Source organism: Equus przewalskii, chromosome 13 (assembly GCF_037783145.1).
Source record: "Equus przewalskii isolate Varuska chromosome 13, EquPr2, whole genome shotgun sequence".
In the NCBI taxonomy this organism is placed as follows: domain Eukaryota; kingdom Metazoa; phylum Chordata; class Mammalia; order Perissodactyla; family Equidae; genus Equus; species Equus przewalskii.
The window spans coordinates 89171264-89188528 of NC_091843.1; positions in this window are offsets into that span (position 1 = coordinate 89171264).

The following is a 17265-nucleotide window of genomic DNA, read 5'->3' on the forward strand; positions in this document are numbered from 1 at the left end:
TTGACCTGCATTTCCCTGATGATTAGTGATGTTGAGCCATTTTCATGTACCTGTTGCCCTTCTGTGTGTCTTCTTTGGAAAAATTTCTGCTCAGATCCTCTGCCCATTTTTTAATGGATTGTTTGTGTTTTTGTTACTGTATGAGTTCTTTATATATTTTGGTATTAACCCCTTATTCGACGTAGGATTTAGAGATATTTTCTCCCTCAGTATGTTGCCTTTTTATTTTGTTGATGGTTTCCTTTGCTTGGAAGGTTTTTAGTTTGATGTAGATCCTCTTGTTTATTTTTGCTTTTGTTGCCTTTGCTTTTGGAATCAGATCCAAACAATCGCTACCAAGACCGATATCAAGGAACATACCACCTATGTTTTCTTCTAGGAGTTTTGTGGTTTCAGGTCTCACAGGGAAGTCTTTAATCCATTTGAGTTGATTTCTGTGTATGGTGTGAGATAGTGGTCCAGTTTCAAGATATTCTATTACCACAAGGCTTGCTCAAGTTGCCCTTTTATGGTCACACCCACTTCCCTCCCATCCTCAGCCCTTCCTTAACCCTTGGCAACCACAAATCTGTCTTCCATTTCCGTAAGTTTTTCATGTCAAGAATGTTATATAAATGGAATCGTATAGTCTGTAACCTTTTGCAATTGGCCTTTTTCATTCTGCATAATTCTCTGGAGATTCATCCAGATTGCTGTGTGTATCAATAGTCCATTCCTTTTTATTGCAAGTAATATTCCACATTTTGGGTAGAACAAAGTTTGAAGGATATCTGGGCTTCTAAAATTTCCATTTATGTTTTCTTAATATTTTCTCTTTCTTTAATGAGTCTTTATATTTCTTTGCTGAAACTTTGTTTTTTTCCCTTTATTTCAAGCTTGTTTGTAACTGCTCCTTGAAGCATTTTGTGACAACTGCTTTAAAATCTTTGTCAGATGGTTCAGACATCTCCATCATCTCCGTATTGGCATCTGCTAATTGCCTTTTTTCATGCAGTTTGAGATCTTCCTGGTTCTTGGTATGATGAGTGATTTTTGATTGAAACTTAGACGTTTTGGGTATTGTGTTATGAGATTCTGGATTTTATTTAAGCCTTCTGTTTTAGCTGGCTTCCTCTGTCACCTCTGCAGCAGGGGTAGTGGAGGAAGCCCCTCATGATTAGCAGTGGATGTCCCAGTTCTCCACTCTGCCTCTGTTGACACTCAAGGGCTCCCCTTGTAACTGCTGGGCAGGTGGGGGAGCCCCAACACCCCACCTAGGCTTCACTGATCCCTCCTGGCTGGAAGGGGTAGTAGGAAGGCCTTGTTACTGCTCCCCACATGGTCTCACATGACAGCGTGAGGAGGGAGATGGCCCTGTTCCCGCTAGTGACAATGGTGATGATGAACCTCCTGATTCTCCACTGGGTCTCCCATGCCATCGCTCTGGCAGAGCGGGGAGGAATGCCTTATTACTGCTGGGTGGGGTGGAAGTGCAGGCTCTCTACATGGTCTCTAGATCTGGGCGTGAGGGTGGGACTTGTTATCATTCTGCAGGGATGAAGGTGCTGGTTCCCTGCTTGGCACCTCATTATGCCCTCAGGAGAGTCTTGGTTCCCTTCTGCCTTTGTTGGCGTGGGTGGGACTGGGGCCATATGTCTTTCTGGGGCGTTTGGTTGGATTAGGGTGGTTATTGTCTAACAGTGTTCTGTCTTCCCTCGCTGACCCTTTCCTGGGCCTTCAGCTAAAGAGAGCAGGCTCTTGCTGTTGATTTTTGCCTGTGGGAGTTGGTGTCTCAGGTCGCCAGTTTCTTCAGCTCCCGGTCTGAGATATATGAGGCCAAAAGACAACCCAGGAAACCTACCTCCATTTTGTTCCCTGGGTCTTGAGCTCCTTAACGGTTTTGCTTTCTCTCTGCTTTCCAGAATCTTCTATGTTAGTTTCATATTTAATGTCCAGGCTCTTTTTCTTGTAATTAGTAGGAGGAGTAGGGAAAAGTGTATCCATTCCACTTTCCCATGTTTACATTTTAAACAGGAGGAGAAGAGACGAAATTGATGTCCAAGAGTAAAAATCTCTTTTCTGATTCCTTCTTTGTTATACAAAGTTGATTGGGAATGTTTTGTTTTGTTTTTAACTGTCCTGCTCATCTTGAGTCAGACATTTAATACAACTGCGTTGCTTTCTAGACCCCTCCACAGCTACGAAGCTCGCTGTGTTTCACTTTTCATGAAGGCCAGTCGTTTGCAGCCTGGCGCCTTCCAGCCAGCTCTGCTGGAGGGGGACCCTGGGAGGTGATCCTCAGCCCGCGGGAGGGCTCCTATTTTCTGACAGTTCCAGTCTCTTCTGCCATCCACGTCTTCACTCTTTATAGATGTGGTGGTCTATCGGCAATTTTATTTTATCACTCGAGTCAGGGTAGGGTTTTGTGTGCCAACACATTTATCATAAATAACATTTTGGCCCACTAAAAATGATTATTAGGACCAAAGCTCTATTTGGAAAACCAGTTTTTAACTCTACTATTAGCCTTGTCTTGAAAAACTTATTTACACATCCATACACATGTGTACCCATATGTGGAGCCTCCAACCTAAAAATTGGCTGTTAGCGTTCACATTTTATTGAACCAATAAATTGTGAGTTTAACATTTTAGTCAAATCGGATGCCAAGTGTTTCATTTCAGGCCCCAGTGTCCATATTGACAGGACTTTAAATCTGTTACTTGTGCATCTGGAGCTTGTTAGATGTTTATAGTTTGATGGAAGCCAAATGTCAATGGCACCTTTGGTCCATGGAGAGATCCAGTGGGGCAGGCAGTTACTCTGCCCGTGAGGCAGGAACAGGCACCAGAGGGCAGGGCCCCACTGATCTGTCTTGTGTGAGAAAAGCCTGGGCCAGGGGGAGATTGACTGGGCTTACAGTTCCATGTTTTCTCATAATTCATCGCTAATGCACAAGGAGTATGTTCACAGAGACAGGCACGAGAAGTTCTGTGACGGAGGACCAACACGGCCTCTCTGGAGTAGCACTGCCCAACAGAACTTTCTGTGATGATGGAGTGTTCCATATCTGTGCCATCCAACATGTAGCCACTCACCACACGTGGCAACTGAACATTCGAAATGTGGCTAGCGCAATGGAGGGAGTGAATTTTTTTGATTTAACATTAATTAACCAAACATTTTAATTTTAATGGACATATGTGGTAATGGTTACTGTTTTGAACAGCCCAGCTCTAAAGCCAAGTCAGCTGTGAAAAAATATTGGGGATCACTTCCTTTTTTGCACCCATAATAACCGAGTGATGATTTTATTTTTTGAGGAAAATTAGCCCTGAGCTAACTTCCATGCCCATTGTCTTCTACTTTATATGTGGGACACCTACCATAGCGTGCCTTGATAAGCAGTGTGTAGGTCTGCGCCTGGGATGCGAACAAGCAAACCCTGGGCTGCCAAAGCGGAGCAGGAGAACCTAACCACTATGCCACCAGGCCGGCCCCCGACAGTGATGATTTTCTATTCCATCCATCCATCCATCCATTCACCCATGCATCCATGCATCCATCCATCTGTCTGCTCACCCATCCCTGCAGTGTGCGTTGAGCATTTCTATGCCAAATCATTGTAATAGCTGTGGAAGATACACAGGCACATGTTGTTCCAAGCCCTCCTCCTGGCTCAAAATGTCCTATTCAAATGAGTTTCTCTGTAGACTCAGCAAAAAACATCTTGAGACCACATGGACTGTGGATTCAGACAGATCTGGGTTTCAGTTCCACCTCAGCTGTTCCATCTCCTTGGGCATGTTACTTAACCTCTCTGAGCCTCAGTTGCTTCCTCTATGAACTAAGATTAAAACCCACCTGTGATGGTTAATGGTTGGCTGGGCCACGGTACCCAGATACTATTGGGTCAAATGTTATTCTGAATGTTTCTGTGAGAGTGTTTTTGGATGAGATTTACATTGAAATCGGTGGACTTTGAGTAAAGCAGCTTGTGCCCCCTAATGTTCGTGGGTGCCATCCCATCAGCTGAAGACCTAGATGGAACAAAAGGCTGACCTCCCCGGAACAGGAGGGGCTCCTCCAGCAGACTGCCTTCGGGCTTCACGTGCCCCGTGGGCTCTTTCTGGTTCTCCAGCAGACTGCCTTCAGAATGGAACTGCTACTCTTTCCTGAGTCTCCAGGCTGCCTGCCTCCCCCATCACATTTTAGACTCACCACGCCTCCACAATCGTGTAGCCTAATTCCTTCCAATAAACTTCTTCCTCTGTATATACACACATGTCTGTTAGGACCTGAATGTGCTCTGCTAAATTTGTGTGCTGAAGCCCTAGCCCCCCATTGTGGTGGCATTCAGAGATGGGGTCTTTGGAAGGTGATTAGGGCTAGAGGAGGTCACGAGAGGGGGGCTCTCGTGGTGGGACCAGTGCCCTGACAAGAAGGGAAGAGAGACTGTTCTCTCTCGGCCATGTGAGGACACAGGTAGGAGGCAAGTGAGGAAGAGGGCTCTCCCCAGAACCTCGCCATGCTGGCAACCTGATCTCGGCCTTCCGGCCTCCAGAACTGGGAGCCATGCACTTCTCTTGTTTAAGCCCCCTGGTCCATGGCGTCTGTTGTGGCAGCCTGAGCTAAGGCAACGTCCTGGTGGTTTCTCTGGAGAACCCTCACGGATACGCCACCTCACAGAGGTGCTGAGGACCTTGAAGGAGACGTATGCGAGCGCCCGTCACTGTGAGTGGGTGTCATCCCCTTCTCCTTCCACAGCAACAGCCCTGCCCTCTGTTCCCCTGCAAGCTGTTATTTCCCCTCGAATGACTCTCCGTCTCTTTTCTATGGTGCAAACTCTACCATCCTTCAAGGCCGGCTCTCAGCCTGCGGCCTTTCCAGATAACTCCAACAGAAGCCATTTCTCCCTTTTCCAAACTCCAGGGTACTTAAAATCTATGCCTTCGATATTCAACACTTTCAAATGTGCTTACTTGTTTTAAATTTTTAAAACCAGCCACTATTTAGTGACTACTTCCCGTGGATGAGGAACTGTAACAAGTCCTTGCCCCCTGCTATCTTGCGTGATTCTCGATATAACCTTACATTGTAGGCATTGGCGTAGCCACCGTGCATTTCACAAATGAAGGGACTGGTCCGGAGAGGCTGCGTGTGTGTGAGGATGTATTGGGAATATTTCCTGACGCCTTCCCCCGTCGTATTCTGACTTTCCCCTTCCCTTACAGCCCTTCTGCTGTTACAGCTGAGCAAAGACTTTGTCGGCCTGAGAGGGAGAGGGTAGGGACGGCTTGGGGACACAGGGTGACAGTGTGTCCCCTTGTTCCTTCCTGGCAGCCACCTTCCATGATAATGGTGGATATGCTGGGCGCTCACTCCCCGAGCCGCCTTTGCAGCTGGGCACGGGCAGGGGAGGCAATTCAGACCAAGGTGACCTGTGGAGACTTTGCTGAGAGCTTCTGCAAAATAGTCCCTTCCTGACCGGAAGAGGGTCTCCGGAGCAGAAAGTGCTCTTCTTCCTCTCCTTTTTGGATCCTGGCAAGCGAGGCCTTGCCGCTGCAGCCCGCTTACAACCACAAGGGGAGGATTGCCTGCCCTCTGGGAATGGCTGGATGGAAATACAGGTCCTGATGCCAGCACTGAGCCACTGAAACAACCCTCGAACCACCTATAGTCTTAACTTCTTGTTGTAAGAGAGAATAAAAATGTGTAAGCCAGTTGGGAATTCTGTCACTGAGAGAGAAAAGTATTCTGACATACACAGGTGAGTGCTGAATCTCAAATTACACACTTTTTTTTGGAGCCCCTATTGAGGCAATAATTCTCTTGAGAGTTAGGGTCTTGTCACTCCAGGCAGGACCAGTGCACACGGAGGTGGAGAGACAAGTGGAGGGAAGTTGTTCGTATGGCCTGTGGGTCGCTAGGAAATGGAGGCCTTCCCCTTCCAGTCTGGGAAGGGAATGCATCTCCACGCACAGACCACAGAGATGCCTCAGTCACGGACACATGCAGAAACGAAGGAGCTCCAGAGGCCAAGGAGAGAACCGAAACAGGGTTGCGTACGAGCACATGTTGGGTCGGACATAGTGCTGGCATGGAATGGGTGCCCATTATCTCCTGTCTCTTCGTCTCTCTGCCCAGAGTTTAAATTACACGAGAGGAGAGTGCAGGGACTACACTGCGTTACGTGCCTGTCCCTTGGCTGGGGGAGGGCTGGGCCTGGACTTTAGTCCTACCAGACTGTGTGCAGAATGGAGATAATTACTCATGGGAAACTGGGATACTGTTAGAGAGTGGACATGGATTCCAAGAAGACCATCAACAAATGTCCCCCGAGCCGAACTGCTTGAAGCGCAGGCTGCAGACTGGGGCGGGTCTGCAAATCTGTGTCACCCAGCCTGTGGTGCAGTAAATTCAGACTGGAGAAGGGCTTTTTAGCTCTGCTTGGTAAATAAAAGTCATTCTCAGAAATTTAATACAAAGCTTTCTTTCTTCTTCTTTTTTAATCTTTGAACAATTGAGCTTGCAATTTTTCCTCCCTGTATGTTCCAAATCTCTCTGACTGCTGGAGAAATTGGATAAAGATTCCCTTTTATCCTCATTTTATCACATATTGCTCTCTTCCAAATAGTTGGAAACAGCTGGATTTCTCATTAATCTGTGGGAAACTTGGAAATGGTCAAAGGCTGGCAAACAGCTCAAGTGTACGTGTGAAATGTTACGTCGGATTCTGGAGGAGAAAGTATTACAGCCAGACGGCCTTGGTTAGCAGTCCCCCAATGGGGAGGCGTTTGGCAAGAGGGGTATCTTGTTTATTAGGGTGGTCATGCTCTCACTTCTGGAAGAGAAACTGAGGACCAAGCTTTCCTGTTGGCACTTCAGTAATCAGGCCAACCCTTGTGTTGGCATGAGAATAACTAAGCCATGCTGACATCGTAACCCAGTACTGGTGGGAATGACTGAGTATTGCTGGAAAGTACATTTCATCACGGGGCGAATAATCAGTTATTCTTGGCACTACTGAGTTTGTTCTGAAATTGAGGCTAACCCAAAAGATAGATAAGCATGCTTTTCCACACCCGCCCTCCTCTGCAGTGCTTTGGGCTCCATGAATCTATCAGCTCATGACGCGGTGCAGTAACGATTACTAGACACGTTGATTCAAGAGTCCATGTGACCCTGCTGAGTTGTCTGGAACATCAGGAATTCTGTTATCTAATCCAAGAATATTTCCTAAAATGACATTTCCTAAATTGATAATATTTTCTTCATCATCTATTGTAAATGTGGGTGAGCTACAAGGGAGGGATAGGAGCGTCATGTGGAGTGGTCAGAAGTCACTGGTGAGCTGAACACGCCCCTGTCTTAGTGACAGTCAAACAAACTGCGAACAAGGCCCAGTGCCTTCCTGTTCCTGTCTTAGACACGGTTGTTTTCTTTTTTCTTTTCTGGAATTAAACCTACTCAAACTCACTTAAACAAAGATGGGGGTTTGTTGGAAGGATGAGGAGTGTGTCACGGGACCTCAGGGAGGGAATTTCAGTCAGGGACCGGTGCGCTGAGAGCTGCTCTGTCTCACTGGGGCCACGCCCTCACCTGCCTCTGCTCTCCCTGCACGCCTCCTTCCCTCGCCAGCTCGCTCCCCTTCACTTTCTCTCACTAACACGCCCGCCCCAGCTTCAGCTTTACCTCACTTCCCAGTTCAGGGCCCCAGCAAAGACTGACGAGACCCCCGAGTCCCGCTGTGTTTCCGAGACTAGTTTCTGGTGGAGGCCTATCTTGACTTGGACGCTCTCTTCAGATTTGATCAATGTGGCTGGGGGCCAGAGGCGTGGGGGTGGGGATCTCACTCTCTGAAAAGGATCTTGCTCTAATTTGCCAGGGCAGGGCGGGCAAATTGACCAACAGGCCGACAGGCCACACTTCCCTATAAATTACTGTTACTGTTACAAATATCAAGTGGACGAAGTGCTAAATGACACGACTACTGAGTGCTGCTCAGAAAGAAACATAGATTCCGGTACAGCCTTGCTTTCTACCCATGGAGCCAAAACATGCTGAGCAGATCAGGAGGGATCTGCACAACCGCATCAGGTGACCTTAGAAACAGCGGGTTCTGTGGCTGGGCTCTGCCCACGCTGGCTTTGCAGTGACTCACAAAGCCAGAATAATCAAACGCCTTCTAACCTAGTTTCCTGTGCCGCCATCTTTCCGGTGATCAGGCCTGCACTGCTCAGGGGAGATTTTTGTCACCAAGTTCAGGAGACTAAATGGCAGCTGGGGTCCTGCCTTCAACACAAGCATAGACCTTGTGCAAACCAACCAGGAGAGGTTCCTCATAGAGAAAGAGGATGAGGACAAATTAAGAAAGTTGGTTTGTAACTTGGAGTCTGTTCGAGTGGCTCTGCCCCCTCAACGGATAAGAGTGGAGGTGGCCTCCATGCACCCTCCCTCCATCACCTCGGCCTCCCACTGCACCTTTTCCCCTCTGGAATCCGTATGGTGCACTGGATGGAGCAGGGGCTCCTTCACCTTGCCTTTCCAGGTGCCTACTTGTCCGCTGTCTGTCTGTGTAGGCAGGTGCGCCGCCCAAGAAGCATGATTGAGTGTCCTGCCTCTCCCTCGAGACAGAATAGCGTAAAGACCCAGACCATCTGGAGACGCCGGGTCCATCAATGAGCCCCAGAGGTTTGATGGTGGTACGAGAGAATGTTATGGGCAGGAGGTGAAGTCAGAGTTCAAGGGTGGCCATGTGTGTGTAGGAAGCAGCAGGTGGTGGAGTTTTGGGCAGAATAAGTAAAAATGGAGAGTGAGTGGGACCCAGGAGATTTCGAAGAGAGCTGTTGGGCAAGAGGGAAGGGGAAGGGGTGAGCTGGGCTTCTGGGAATGGGACAGTCTGTGCACAGACCCGCCCCCCCCCCCAACACAGAATCCATCCTTTGATCCGAATTCACTTTCCCCTGCACGCGTTGCTAATTTATGTGCTCCCAGGAGCAACTGGTATGGGAAGGGGAGAAGCATGATAGGGAAGAGGAAGAGAGAAAGGATGCAATTTCCAGAAAACTCCCCTGAACAGCAGCTGCAGCCCGATCCCGCAGGGAGCTGTGGCGATAAGTTGCTCGGGTCTCAGAGTGTGTCCCGACTCAAGGAGAGGAATTTGGGTTTCTACACTCCTGAGCCCCTCAGCCATCGGTTAAGTGTTCCCTCCGTGGGGTTCTATGGCTTTTAATTCTGTTCTAGAATCAAGGGACTATGTCTAGGAAAAGACCACCTTGTTCAAGTAAGTGCTTAGGCCTTTAAAAAATGTTGACATACATAGCATAGTTATTTCCTATGATATACCAATTCCTTCCTTCACCAAACTTTCGTTGAATGCCTATTATGCATGCAAATTGTGCCAGGCACTGGGGTGCAAAAACAGCCCAATGAAGTCCTGTTTTCCAAGGAATTGAGGAGACAAAGAAATCGTCAATTCCTATAATAATAGGCCTACAAGAGGAGAATGCCCATCTTATTATAGAAGCGCAGCTTTGATGCCCGTTGATCGGATTTCCACATAAATTCATTAGAGAACTGAATTGTCTCTCCCCTAGACTCTTTTCATAACCGATTATCGTATCTTCTTAGCTATTGTAATGTACTTAAATTAGCCTCAGACTTGAAGGACAAATTCTGCAGGAAATCAACCTTTGGGGAAAAAAAAGAAGACATTAATTCTGTGTTTATTCAGTGTACCAATTTTCATAAAGTAATATTCTCTTTACAATTTTTTGAGTGGCATTTTTCTGCTGAGCACTTCTTAATTGGCCTGGTGTCTCATTTAAACAGATAAATAGAGAGAGCGATAAAAAACAAAGGTGCTTATTGAGCACTTATTGTATATCAGGTACTATGCTGGATACTAGCAATGTATTTAACACTGCAGAAGACCCCCTAAGGGGTTCTTGGGTAGATTAGATTTGGAAAAAGCCCATGCAAACTTTCCAGGCTGATTAAAAGAAATGAAGTGTGTGTGTGTGTGTGTGTGTGTGTGTGTGTGTGTCTGAAAAACCAGCAACAAAGCTGCCTTTGACGCGTGGGGAGAGCTTCTGCGTAGCGCTGTGGGTCTGTGATGAAGCTGTGCTAGCAAGGGCTGCATCTTATCAGCCCGGGCAGAGGGAGCACCAGCCTTCCTCAGCCCAGGACGCCAAGGCGTCGGTGAGCAGGGACGATTCTCCGTGTGCTGCGAGCGAACGCTGACACGGAGAGGGCAGGCTGTGCCCCACTGCCTCTGGACTCCCCAGGAATATTTTGGATCACGTTGTGTGAAGCACTGGGATGGTGAAGGGAGACGATTGCTGAGCATACTGACCCATTCTTTCCATACCCAACATCATAAAAAAGTAGAGAAAGCAGAAACTTTGCTTTTGGACAAGAGACAGAAAGTAGGTCACTAAAAGCTAGTCTGCACCCCCTACTCCCCGTTGTGTTTTGGGGGAGAAGAGAGATTGTAAAAAACTGGTGCGAAGTGATTTTAATTTTTATGATTGTAACCAGCCCTTTAATCTCTAAAAAAATTTTAGTAGTCACAGAATGCCAAGAACAGCCATAAAGAAAATGCTGACCAATAGGCACAGTGTCTTCCAGTCTCTTTCAGACCAGGCCTGAGGGACTTGGCCAGAGTTTGGGGAGTGGGGAACACCTGAAACTATTATCTTGGACTTGCTGCCCTCAGATCAAACAAAGATGAGCACAGCAAGGGAGTGAAAAATTGGCTTAGTTGTGCAGCCTAAATAATGTCTTTGCCTCTGTCTATGAGACACGGGAACCTCCACGTATCGTGGGTGAAATCAATCAGGGTCCGGTGGCATTGTCAGCTGGAGTCAGCTCTGTGTCCAAACTTAGGCTGTATGTCTAGAATCCGTGTCTTAATGTAAATTGGCTTATGGCTACGTCTTCCCTGGGGTATAAGCTTCCATCGTCCAGATGGCAGGGTGACCCTGGTGGAAATAAACATATGGTAGGTTATATCTGTTGTGCACAGAAGAATAATGACACTGATACAAGAGCCAACTGAACAAAAGAGTTAAGGCCATAAACAGTGGACATCTCTGACGACAGATTGCCAGGAAAGTAAGACTTTTGAGTAAGGGCAACTGAGACCAGGGAGGAAGAGCTCTATCACGGGCGTGCTGAACACTGGTAGGAGGTGGGGAAAAGGGAGGGATGTAAGAGGAGGCAGGGAAAATGAAGGCCTGGACACAAGCTGTGCTTTTGAGGTTCTTCCACGGGGGAATGTCAACAAGAGGAACAGCAGGACAGCTATTTGTCCAGTGGCTTTTGGTCATCTTCCATATTCTTTGGCGAGGGATTGCCTTAGTTTGGGTTTCCCCAGGAGAAGATGCTAAGGTAACGATTAAAGTTTGTTGTTAGTGCTGTCGAGTGAATTCGGACGCCCAGCAACCCTGTACAGAGCAGAGCAGAACAGCGCCCGGTCTTTCTGTGCCATCCACGCCCCTTTTGGCCATGTATCAGACAGTGCTCCGCTGCTATTCATAGGGTTTTCATGGCCAGTTTTTTCAGAAGTGGGTTGCCAGGTGGTCCTCCCTAGTCTGTCTTAGTCTGGAAGCTCTGCTGAAACCTGTCCACGTGGGTGACCCTGCTGGTATGTGAAATCCCAGTGGCATGGCTTTCAGCATCACAGCAACACGCAGCCACCACAGTATGACAGTCGATGGACGGGTGGTGTGGGTGCCTGAGAGCGCCAAATCTTGACCACCAGGCCGCCAAAGGATTCAAGTGAAGTCGTTAATTTCGGGAGCCCAGTAGAGGACCGGGGAATGTGAGAAGGCAACCAATAATGGGTGTGTTCTCAAGCCAGCTTCACTGTGGGTGACTGGAAGTCAGTCCCTCAGGGGAAGCTCTGGCAGCACGGGACCCAAACACTCCCTCAAAGTCATCCCACCAGAGGGGCAGGAGGCTGGGCTACCTACCAGCTGACCGTTCAGTCATGGGTTCAGGACTGCTCCTAGGCACACTCATTCCACAATACTTTGCCTGTTCCAAAGCCCTAAAGTGGCCCGGGCAGTAAGGAAACACCCTCAGGCAAAGACAGGCTGGTGCTGCAGCGGGAAGCGGGCGGGTGCGCGCTGGAGGGGTCGGCTGGGGGTGTTGGCGGCGCACTGACTGCGTTGCAACTGTGCTTTTGCAACTGCCAGGCATTTACGGGGGGCGTAGGGTAGCAGAGGACACACACACACACGTATTTACACATAGGAAAGTGTATAGATATAAATTTTATTTATTGAGGAAATAATGCCTGTCTATGGTTGACAATTGGCACAGAGAAAGAACGCAGGGAAAGACTGCAGTTGTAATTTAGAAAAGGAAATAGCACCTAGGATTGAAGAAAAGCTGTCCTTCTTCCTGTCGCGTCTCTGGTGCTCTCCGCCTGTGGAAATGGGCCACAGCAAATGGGAGATCCTGTTCCTGTGACTAAATAGCGTTCGAATAAAAAAATGCTGTGAGCGATTATTTGGCAATCTGGAACTCACTCTGTCTCCCTGAAACTTCGGATATATTTTCGTGATAACTTCACAGGCTACGAAAACAGTCAGCCATTCTCATGGAACAGAACTCATTGTGTCATGCCTATCAGAGTTTTATTAGGTAACTCGCTACACTGAATTACAAAGTAAAGTATTTCTTTATTGGATTTACTTTATGAGCCATTTGCTATAAAGGGGACTCTGATGGATGCTGCCTCTTGGTGTTGACAGAGCTCCTTTGCCTAGAAGAATGTAAATGAACACGAAACAACATATTTTCACCTTTCACAGGAGGGAGAAAGTGAGACAGAGAAGGCTATATGGGGCAGGGTATCTTCAACTTTTCCCACAGGGGCTGTAGAAATGCCCATTCTGTTAGGAGGCATGTTTGATTCAGTGCCTTGTCTCCCTCCTGTGAGGAAGGGAAATACGACTGTGCAGTGTCAGGATGCAGGACCTCGCCGGTGGCTAACAGGACTTTCCTTGCCTTATGGAATAGTAGCTGCACCATAATGTGCTCAGGAGATAGCTATTCCATTTAAAAATCCCAATGCAAATAGGAAAAAGAGAAGTGCACAGCAGATAAAAACCTGAAAAATCGGGGCCAGGTAAGCTGTGGTTGGTATAATTAAGAACAAGCGGTTGGCCTGAGTGATGAAGACTCAGTTGAGGACCAAAGCCAGCGCCCACGAAGACGAGTCCTTGCTCTGCAATGGGCCTCTCTTGGGCTGGTTTTATGCATTATGAAATAAAGAAGATGACATTATTTTGTAAATTTAGAATATACAAAAAATACAGGTGTATGGCTGAGAACTGAATATTTTGAATGGGAAAGACCTTAAATTTTCTACAAGTGGCATCTTGGAGAGGCAGCATCGCAAAGCGGCTAAGAGCGTGGACACTGGGGCCTCACTGTTCCGGCTCAACTCTTAATTCTGCTACTTATTAGCTGTGTGACTTTGGGCAGTCCACGTAACCTCTCTGTCCTTCAGTTCCCTTCTCTGTAAAATGTGCATATTCATAAGACGTATCTCATAGAGCTACTTGTAAAATATTTACAATAATGTCTGGCACATAATAAACCCTGTAGGTGTTTTTAAGATAAATACACAAACCTTAATGGAAGCCCTTTCATTGTGTTCCTTCTGTATCAGACAGTTTTCTAAACATTTAAATTCAGCAAATATTTATTAAGCCCTCGCTCGGACTGGGCACGCCAGGTATTGGATAAGAATGAATTTCCGCGCTCTCTCCCTCCAGGTGCTCGTAAGCTAACAGTCTTTTTTTTTTTAATTAAACTTTTAAAATACTTTGAAACAGTGATAAACTTATAAAAAAACTGGAAGTGCAATACAAATAACTTTTTTCCCTGACCTGCGTGGAGTAAGTTGTCACGTAATGGCCATTACCACTGATTACTGTATAGATCTTTGCTACGAATAAAGACATTCTTCCTTGTAACCACAACACAACCACCCAAATCAGGAAAACAGCAGTGACGCGTTAGTACCATCTAATCCGCAGACCCCATTCAAGTTTCGTCCTAGCAATATTTTCTATAGCGAAAGTGTCCAGGTTTACGCTACGTGTTGAATCTGGTCACGTCTCTTTGGTCTTCTTCAGTCTAGAACACGTCCTCAGTCTCTCCTCATCTTTCACGACCTCGACACTTCTGAAGATTACTGGCCAGTTAGTTTGCAAAATTTCTTTCAATTTGGATTTGTCTGATGATCATTCATGATTAGGTTTAGGCTGTGCCTTTTCGGGAGCAATAGCATAGAAATGATTGTGTGTTGTTTTCACTCCACCTTCCCGGGTAGCACAAGATTTCCAGTTGTTCCATACTGATGATGTCCATTGCCATCACTTGGTTAGGATCGTGTCTGCTAGGCTTCCTCACTGTAAAGATGTCCTTCGTTCCTTTGTAATTCATTAGCATTTTGTGGGAGGTACTTGAAAACTTCGTAAATATTCTGTTCCTCATCAAGCTTTCAATTTGTTTGTTTATTTCAGAATGGCCTCATAGTTTCCTATTTTATTCAGTGAGTTATAAGGTGTTGCCGTTATAAGTGTTTGTTGCTTAAATTGTTCCAGATTTGGCCAGTGGGAGTCCACTGAAGCTGGCCTCTGTGCCCCTTTGGCATTTCTACTTCACTTTTTGAGCTCTTCCTTGCTTTCTGGCATGGCAAGCTCTCCCACTTGTCTTGTACTCTCCCTGTTCCAGCTCTGGAATCAGCTGTTTCTCCAGTGAGCCCTGGTTTCTTTTAGTGGAGGATAGTATCTAAGAGTGACTACACTAGGTGTGCTCACGGTCATTGCTCCCAGGCCCTAGCAGTGGACAGAGCTATAGTTATTTCTATAGTTATCATGTATATTGACATCAATATATCCAATTGCAATTCAGCAGTACACAGGGTTCATTCTAGTTTTCTCCCTTTCTGCTAACCTTAAAATATTTACCTATCTGGTCAGACCTCCTGTGTGTAGCCACTCTGCCATCTCTGTTGCTGTCCTGTCTCCTTTGCGGGCTCCTTCCTCCAGATGCTCAGGCTCTGACCCCACTCTGGGCCCAATTCCACCCCGTCACAGGAACCATGTCCTCAGCCTGCTTGGGCCCTGACAGCCCATCCCGCCTGTTCCCAGATGTGGATGCCCCCCTTGCCTTATTTGGGCTCTCACTTCCCACGCCAGGCTGTCCCTCCACGCCTCCTTGTGGACATCCTCCTTAAGTGGCCTGGGTCCCGACACCCCATGCCGACCACCCCTCCCACGTGGATGCCTTCCTCCCCCTGCTCAGGCTTCCCATCAATCATGTACAGTGTGACCCAGAGCAGCTTTTAAAAGGCTCCTCTTGGGTATACGTACAAAACTGAGTTTAAGAAACCTTGCCCCGAAAATACAAACAGACAAACCTGATTTAATAACATGCATCACATTTAAAAAGATGTAGCTTAGAGTATTAAGATGAAATTTGTTGATTCTCCTCTTCTCCTCCATTTTTAAACTTTGAAACAAATGATAGGCCTTGGCCGTGAGACTTCAGCAGGTGACTGATGAGAAGGAAGTGAAGGCGTGTCTGCCTTGGTCTGCACCCCGCACAGCGAGCACCAGCCTGGGGATAAAGGGGCAACACGGAACAAGGGGCACGGGGAAGACTGGCTTCTGCCTTTCTGTTTGACGTCTGATCTTGCCTTTGGAGCCAGATGTCCTGATGAAGGAATAAACGAAGATTGGGAAATAGCCAAGAGTTCAGAAAGGGGCAACTGACAGAAGATGCTTCTGGCAGACCAGGAGACTTCAGAAAACAAAGAATAATCCAATTTTACGTAAGTAAATTTCCTCTCCCCCAGTCCAGCAGGAAATGTAATCTCCCAGGAAAGACAGAGTTGAAGATTTCATTTTCTAGTTATCACTTTTCCTGTGCTGGAGAAACGGTTTTGCTTCAAAGGCGTAGATGGGAGATGTTCCCTGCGACAGTGATGGGATTTGAAGGCCGGCTGCGGCTCGGCTCCCTTTGTGAGGAACACCTGCACGGGGCAGCCCTTGGAGGGAAGGAGAGCCTTCCAGCCTCCACCTGCTGGGCTGGAGGGCTCTGCAGTGGGGGTTTGGGGGAGCACCCCACTGTTCTCCTAGCTGGAGCTAGAGCAAAGCAGGATTGTCCCCAGCTTTGTTTAATGGCATTTCAATGGGGAAATGAAGATTTCTGGTGGAAGCAAAAGCCCCAAATTGTTCTTGTTTCATCCTCCTCCTAAATGTGTGTATTCCTGGGAGTGGGGGGGGAGGGCAAAGGAAGCAGAGACCCCCTCCTCATCTGAAACTCCCTCTAAGTTGTCCTCTCTGACCATGTCACATCCCAAGGATTTGTGGGAATTCTCATCGAGGAGCAAGTAGATTCTGTCAGAACAGCACACCTTCAACGCTCCACGTGGAATCAGGAGAAGAAGTGCTAATTTTTATTGGGCACAACTTAAGCTGCGTCCCTGGTTTTGTTTCTTTTTTTTTCCTTTTTAAGAATAATCACTTCAAAATGATTAATGATGCCTGAAGCCACCAGTCTTGCCTCCTGCGGTGAAATGGGGAAATTCATGCATGTCTGGGTTTGTAGGAGGGCGGGCTCCGAACTCTGAGAGATGCTTTCCCATCCTGAACAGACAGTCGGGCCTTTGTTCAGAAAAGCTGACTCTCTGGAGGAAATGCTCCAGAATGGGCCCACATCCCCTGCAGGGGGGAAGGCTTTGCTCCAGTTACGGAAGGGAAGTGAAATCCTTTACTTCTGAAGGTGCCAGAATGAGAGGTGCTCGTTAGTGGGAGCCTAATCCTTTTTAAAAAATCTTTTGGTGGGAGTTGAGAACAATGAGGATGGTGTCTTTGAAAGCAATTGGGGTACTGAGGGATCCCAGGAGAGGAATGGCTGAAGCAAAGGGCCACAGGCCTGCTGGGAGGCAGCCACCACCCTGGACTTCTGGGCTGACCTGGGGACTGATTCCCAGGGGAGCGTCCTGTGCCTCGGCCACTTCCTGGGACCAGCCTTAACCCACTCTCGCCCTCTCCTCACTGAGGACCCGGAGGGGAAAAGCAGGGCGGGTTTGCAGAGCTGCATTTGGCATTTTTGTGAGACCTATTTGGAAAAGAGTGTGGGCGATCCTTGTGTGTGAAAACTAAAGCTAAATCCAGAACACTGTTGATGGATTCTCTGCAGAATTCTGGAAGTCTCATCTTTGACATGTACTGTGCCCCCCCCCCCCCGACCCCC